Here is a 7,515-nt window from a genome sequence, read left to right as displayed (position 1 = left end):
GAATTTAACATCAGGTTATAAGCTTTTATTTACATAACATGGATAAGCGACATAACTTCTGTCAGGGAGTGTAGCATTAAAACAACTTTACGTACATGCTAAGTAAATCCGTACCTTTCTTGAAGAAATCCGTTTTGCTCTTTTAGAGAAATCCATAGCAGAACATTTACCGTATGTTAATGAGCTGCAGGTGTAATAGGCGGGCCCTGAACGTACAGCTCTCCTGCCTCTCCCCCTATTCCCTGCCTGCTGTCTTCTGTCTCTGACTGACAGGTCACTGAAACAAGACGTAGAGACAGGAGGCAAGGGAATAGGGGGAGAGCATAACATTTTAATTATGGATTTCTCTAAAACAGCAAAATGGGTTTGTACAAGAAAGGTAAGGATTCACTTAGCATTAAAGCGCCTTTACATACATGCCATTTGTTTGGTGATAAAATCCAGATGAGAGGTTCTCTTTAAATTCTCATTAACGACTTGATGTCCTGTGCCATAGTACTGCATTACTGAGATCCAAACACCAGGTCAATTATGGGATTATCAACATTAAAGTTTATTGAAGCCTGGAAAAGCTCCATAAACATAAATACTTATTTTTCAAGCACTTGGAAGGCACAACACCCTCACTTTAATGGCAGAGATAAAAATCTGCAGATAGCCATGGTAACTGCAGCTGAAATCTTGAGGGCACAAATGACTTGGCATGTGATCGCTGCAAAGCCACGTTCACACATTCAGTATTTGGTAGATATTTTACATCAGCAGGACTGCCACCAGGAATTTCAGGGCCCCATACTGGCCACATTTTTGGGGCCCCTTGAGACTCCGCCTCCAACCTTCCACAGTCCCACCGCCCACTCATAGAAAAACTCCACATCTGCACCACGCCCTCACCAATCACACATTATCAGTTCTTATCTAACACCATATCACATACATAGCCAGCACATTTTGTTTTGGCTAAAATATATATTTTTAAGTTGCCACCACGACAAGGTAGACTCTTTTGGCCGGGTCCTACTCTACTCTAACCTATTTAAATATTTTGCTAAAATATCCATATTTAGGTATATTTTTATGTATGTTTCTTTAACGGAATGTGCCACATATAGAGATGGGCGAACCCGAACAGTAAAGGGCACGGACATCGAACATGGACCTCACCAGGAAGTCCGTGTTACTGTTTGGGTTCGGCTGCCGAACACAGGGTGTTTGTCATGTGCATAACAGCGTGGTAATTACCGCTTCTGATTGGTGGCGAAATCCTCCCTGCCGGTAAGAGAGCCGCAGTTTCCACGCTGTCAAAAGATAGCGTGAGCGCTCAGCTGTGATCAGAAGTACAACGTATACCTCCGGTCACTGGTGTCAGCTGATGGGACTACTGCTCCCATTATCTGACACCTGCAGCCGCTAATAACAGTGAGAGCAGGAGTGGCGGATGGGAGTTTTCATCTGCTGCTCCTGCGCTATATATATATATATATATATATATATATATATATATATATATATATATATATATATATATATAACACGGCGTGGGTCTCACTGTAATTTTGATAACCAGCCAGGCAAAACTCACAGCTGGGGGCTGCAACCCTCAGCTGTCAGCTTCAACAAGGCTGGTTATCAAGAATAGAGGGGTCCCCACACTTGTTTTTTTTAAATTATTGAAATAATTAAAAAAACAGCATGGGGTCCCCCCATTTTTGAAACCAGCCTTGATAAAGCAGACAGCTGGGGGCTGGTATTCTCAGGCTGGTAGGGCCATGTATATTGGCCCCCCCAGCCAAAAAATAGCAGCCCGCAGCTGCCCAGAAAAGGCACATCTATTAGATGCGCCAATTCTGGCATTCTGCCCGGCTCTTCCCACTTGCCCTGTAGTGGTGGCAAGTGTGATTTAGTAATAAAGAGGCGTCTATAAGTCACCCCCATTACTAACCACATAGTCACATTATATAAATCCAAACACCAAGAATAAAGTCCTTTTATTCAAAAAATGACACAGACTCCTTTAAAAATCTTAATTAAGCCATACTTACAACCTTGCTCAATTCCACCGAAGCTCTCATTCTCCTGTAATAAAACTAAAATAAAAAACAACAATATACCATACTTGTCTGTCGTTCTGTCCCATGCCGTAATCCATGTCTGGAGGATAAAGTTTTCAACCTGGACGGTACCAAGATGCGACCGTCCAGGCTGAGAACCTCTGGTGACTGAACTGATGCGAGTGCAGCCTTAGTGACTGGTGGTGATGTCATCGAGGTTACCTCCGGTCACTGAGGCCGAGTTCCCTGCTGGGCTGAACTGCTGTGACCTTGGTGAGTTTTTCTCACAGTGCTAGCGGGGATCTCACCGAGGTCACGGCAGTTCAGCCCGGCTGGGAATTGAGCCTCAGTGACTGGAGGTAACCTCGATGACATCACCACCGGTCACTCAGGCTGTGCTCGCAGTTCAGTCAGGCTGCTATTTTTAGGCAGAGGGGAGGGCAATATCCATGGTCCCTTACCAGCCTGAGAATACCAGCCCCCAGCTATGAGCTTTAGCAAGGCTGGCTGTCAAAAATGGGGGGGACCCCACGCCGTTTTTTTAATTTATTTAAATCATTTAAAAAAACTGCGTGGTGACCCCTCGATTCTTGATAACCAGCCTTGTTGAGGCTGACAGCTAAGGGTTGCAGCTGCCAGCTGTGACTTTTGCCTGGCTGGTTATCAAAAATACAAGGGGACCCACGCCGGGCTTTTTTAAAAATTATTTATTTACAGCGCAGGAGCGGTTAATGAATACTCCTATCCCCTGCTCTCACTGTTATTAGCGGCAGCAGGTGTTGGATGATGGGATCGGTAGTCCCATCAGCTGACACCAGTGACCGGAGGTAAACTTTATACCTCTGATACCAGCTGAGTGCTCATGCAGTCTTCTAACAGTGCGGGAACCGTGATTCACTGACTGGCGGCGATGATTTCACCACCGATCAATAGCGCACATGCACATGACAGCGTGGCAAACACTGGATGTTCGGGCCCCCCATTCAAGTGAATGGGGTCCGGGTACTGTTCTGGTATCCAAACTTTTTGCAACTGTTCGGCCGAACCCGCCAGACCCAAACATCCTGGATTCCGTTCATCTCTAGTCAGATACATTTATTAAAATGAACAATAATACCACATACAAGGGGACAAATACTAACACATCAAGGCCGGACCACATATTACCACCACACAGTGACTGAATAATACCTCATACTGTACAAGGGACACCATGGCCGGACCACATATTACAATCACATAGCGACCGAATACTACAATACTGATCATTAATAAAAAAAAATACTAATTTTACCATAAGCGCCATTATAAACAGGAGCTTTGTATATAGTGTCAGTGTACACGTAATACAGTGATCACGGGTGACATACACTGGAGCTCTGTTGTTGCTCCAGCAAATTTTGCATTCAAAAAGTCAAATGGCGCGCCTTCACTTCCAAGTTCCTTCCGTGCGCCCAAACAGTGGTTTTCTCCCTCATACGGGGTATCGGCGTACTCAGGAGAAATTGCCCAACAAATTTTGGGGTCCATTTTTTCCTGTTACCGTTGTCAAAATAAAAAAAAAATGGACCTGAAGTAATTTTTTTGTGAAAAAAAAAAGCTGAATGTTATTTTTTTTTTTCACATTCCATAACTTCGTGTGAAGCATCTGAAGGGTTAATAAACTTCTTGAACGTGGTTTTGAGCAGCTTGAGGGGTGCAGAGAATGGTGTTACTTTTGGGTATCTTCCATCATATAGAAACCTCAAAGTGACTTCAAATGAGAAAAATAAATAAATAAAATGGTGTTGTAAAAATGAGATATCGCTGGTCAACATTTAACCCTTATACCTTCCTTCCTTTGGTTCCAAAATTGTACTGATGTAAAGTAGACATGTGGTGGTCAACATTTAACCCTTATACCTTCCTTCCTTTGGTTCCAAAATTGTACTGATGTAAAGTAGACATGTGGGAAATTTTACTTAAGTATTTTTTGCGACATATCTCTGTGATTTAAGGGCATGAAAATTTAACCCCTTTCTGCCATTGGACGTACTATCCCGTCCATGTGACCTGGGACTTAATTCCCATGGACGGGATAGTACGTCATAGGTGATCAGCCGTGCTCACGGGGGGAGCGTGGCCGGGTGTCAGCTGATTATCACAGCTGATATCCAGCACTATGTGCCAGGAGGGGTCACAGACCGCTCCCGGCATATTAACCCCCGAAACACTGCGATCAAACATAATCGCAGCGTTCCGGTGGCATAGGGAAGCACTGCGCAGGGATGGGGCTCTCTGCGTGCTTCCCTGAGACCCTCAGCACAACACAATGTGATCGCGTTGTTCCGATGGTCTCCTCCGTTCTCCTCCCTGCAGGACCTGGATCCAAGATGGCCCCGGGGAACCTTCCGGGTCCTTCAAGGAGGTGGCTTGCGAGCGCCTGCAAGCCTCCAGCACTGCATGTCAGATCGCTGATCTGACACAGTGCTGTGCAAACTGCATAGTGATGTCCCACTCTGGGACAAAGTAAAAAAAAAAAAAAATTACACTGTGTAAAAATATTTTTTTTTAAATTCCTAAATAAAGAAAAAAAAAAAAAATTGTTCCAATACATTTCTTTATGTAAATAAAAAAAAAACAATAAGGCTATGTGCACACGATGGGGATTTGCTGCGGATCCGCAGCGGATTTTTCCATGCAGAAACCCTGCAGATCCGCACTGTGATTTACAGTACAATGTAAATCAATGGAAAAAAAAAAAAGTTGTGCAGATGGTGCAGAAAAATCAGTGTGGAATTGCTGTGGATTTAAAAGAAGTGCATGTCACTTCTTTTGTGCGGATCTGCAGCATTTCTGGACCCCTCCATGATAGAAATCCACAGTGGCAAAAACTGCAGAAAATCCGCACAAAATCCGCATCAATTCCACACAAAATCCGCGGCTGCGGATTCTGCCAGGAGATGCGGATTTTGTGCAGAAAATTCTGCACCACTTTTCCTACGTGTGCACATAGCCTAAAAGTTCACATTTAGTATCGCCCCGTCCGTAACGATCCGACCTATAACACTGTCCTAATAGTTAACCCCTTCAGTGAACACTAAAAAAAAAAAAGAGGCAAAAAACAATGCTTGATCATCACACCGCCGAACAAAAAGTGGAATAACACGCGATTAAAAAGACGGATATAAATAAACATGATACCGCTGAAGATATAAATAAACATGATACCGCTGAAAACTTAATCTTGTCCCGCAAAAAACGAGCCGCCATACAGCGTTCACCAGAGGAAAATAAAGCGATGCAAAAATTATTATTTTTATTGTATAAAAGCGGCAAAACATAAAAAATGATATAAACGAGGTATAGGTATCGCTGTAATCGTACTAACCCGAAGAATAAAACTGCTTTATCAATTCCATTCCATCAAAGTCTGCATTCCAAAACGCCACTTCTTCCCTTCCGAGCCCTGCCATGCGCCCAAACAGTGGTTTACCCCCACATATGGGGTATCAGCATACTCAGGACAAATTGGACAACAAGTTTCGCGGTCCAATTTCTCCTGTTAACCTTGGGAAAATAAAAATTTGGGGGCTAAGTAATTATTTTTGTGAGAAAAAAATGATTTTTTATTTTCACGGCTCTGCGTTATAATAAACTTTAGTGAAACAATTGGGGGTTCAAAGTTCTCACCATACATCTAGATAAGTTCCTTGGGGGGGTCTAGTTTCCAATATGGGGTCACTTGTGGGGGGTTTCTACTGTTTAAGTACATCAGGGGCTCTGCAAACACAACATCATGCCCGCAGACCATTCCATCAAAGTCTGCCATCCAAAATGGCGCTCATTCCCTTCCGAGCTCTGCCATGTGCCCAAACGGTAGTTGCCCCCACATATGGGGTATCAGCGTACTCCGGACAAATTGTACAACAACTTTTGGGGTCCAATTTCTCCGGATACCTTTTGGAAAATAAAAAATTGGGGGCAAAAGATCATTTTTGTGGAAAAAAAATGTTTTTTTTTTTTAATTTTCACAGCTCTACATTATAAACTTTAGTGAAACAATTGGGGGTTCAAAGTTCACACATCTAGATAAGTTCCTTATGTGGTCTAGTTTCCAAAATGGGGTCACTTGTGGGGGTTTCCACTGTTTAGGCACATCAGGGGCTCTCCAAATGCGACATGGTGTCTGATCTCAATTCCAGCCAATTCTGCGTTGAAAAAGTCAAATGGCGCTCCTTCCCTTCCGAGCTCTGCCATGCGCCCAAACAGTGGTTTACCCCCACATATGGGGTATCGGCGTACTCAGGACAAATTGTACAACAACTTTTGGGGTCCAATTTCTCCTATTACCCTTGGTAAAATAAAACAAATTGGAGCTGAAGTAATTTTTGTGTGAAAAAAAAGTTAAATGTTCATTTTTTTTTAAACATTCCAAAAATTCCTGTGAAGCACCTGGAGGGTTAATGAACTTTTTAAATGTGGTTTTGAGCACCTTGAGGGTGCAGTTTTTACAATGGTGTAACTTTTTGGTATTTTCTATCACACAGACCCCTCAAAGTGACTTCAAATGTGATGTGGTCCCTAAAAAAAATTGGTGTTGTAAAAATGAGAAATCGCTGGTCAACTTTTAACCCTTATAACTCCCTAACAAAAAAAAAATGTTGGTTCCAAAATTATGCTGATGTAAAGTAGACATGTGGGAAATGGGAAATGTTACTTATTAGTATTTTGCGTAACATATCTCTGTGATTTAAGGGCATGAAAAGTCAAAGTTGGAAAATTGCGAAATTTTCAACATTTTCTCCAAATTTCCATTTTTTTCACAAATAAACGCAAGTAATATCAAAGAAATTTTACCACTATCATGAAGTACAATATGTCACGAGAAAACAATGTCAGAATCACAGGGATCTGTTGAAGCGTTCCAGAGTTATAACCTCAAAGGGACAGTGGTCAGATTTTTGAAAAAATTGGCCCAGTCATTAACATGCAAATCACCCTTGGGGGTTAAGGGGTTAAAGTTGGAAAATTGCGAAATTTTCGCCAAAGTTCTGTTTTTTTCACAAATAACTCAAGTCTTATGAAGTAAATTTCATCAAAACATATTATGAAAAAGTCTCATAATCACCAGGATCAATTGAAGCGTTCCAGAGTTATTACCTCATAAAGGACGGTGGTCAAGATTGTAAAAATTGGCCCGGTCATTAACGTGCAAACCACCCTCGGAGGTAAAGGCGCTAAAGTACATATAAAGTATAAAGCACATATCTTAGAGTAATCTGGGCATCACGGTCGTACACGCGGTGTGTACATACAGACTTGGGGGTACAGCTGTGCTCAAAAGTTTACATACCCCTGCAGAATTTTTGCTTTCTTGGCCATTTTCAGAGAATATGAATGATAACACCAAAACTTTTTCTCCACTCATGGTTAGTGGTTGGGTGAAGCCATTTATTGTCAAACTTCTGTGTTTTCTCTTTTT

Source organism: Ranitomeya variabilis, chromosome 5 (assembly GCF_051348905.1).
Source record: "Ranitomeya variabilis isolate aRanVar5 chromosome 5, aRanVar5.hap1, whole genome shotgun sequence".
Lineage (NCBI taxonomy): Eukaryota > Metazoa > Chordata > Amphibia > Anura > Dendrobatidae > Ranitomeya > Ranitomeya variabilis.
This window is presented reverse-complemented; position numbering follows the sequence as displayed.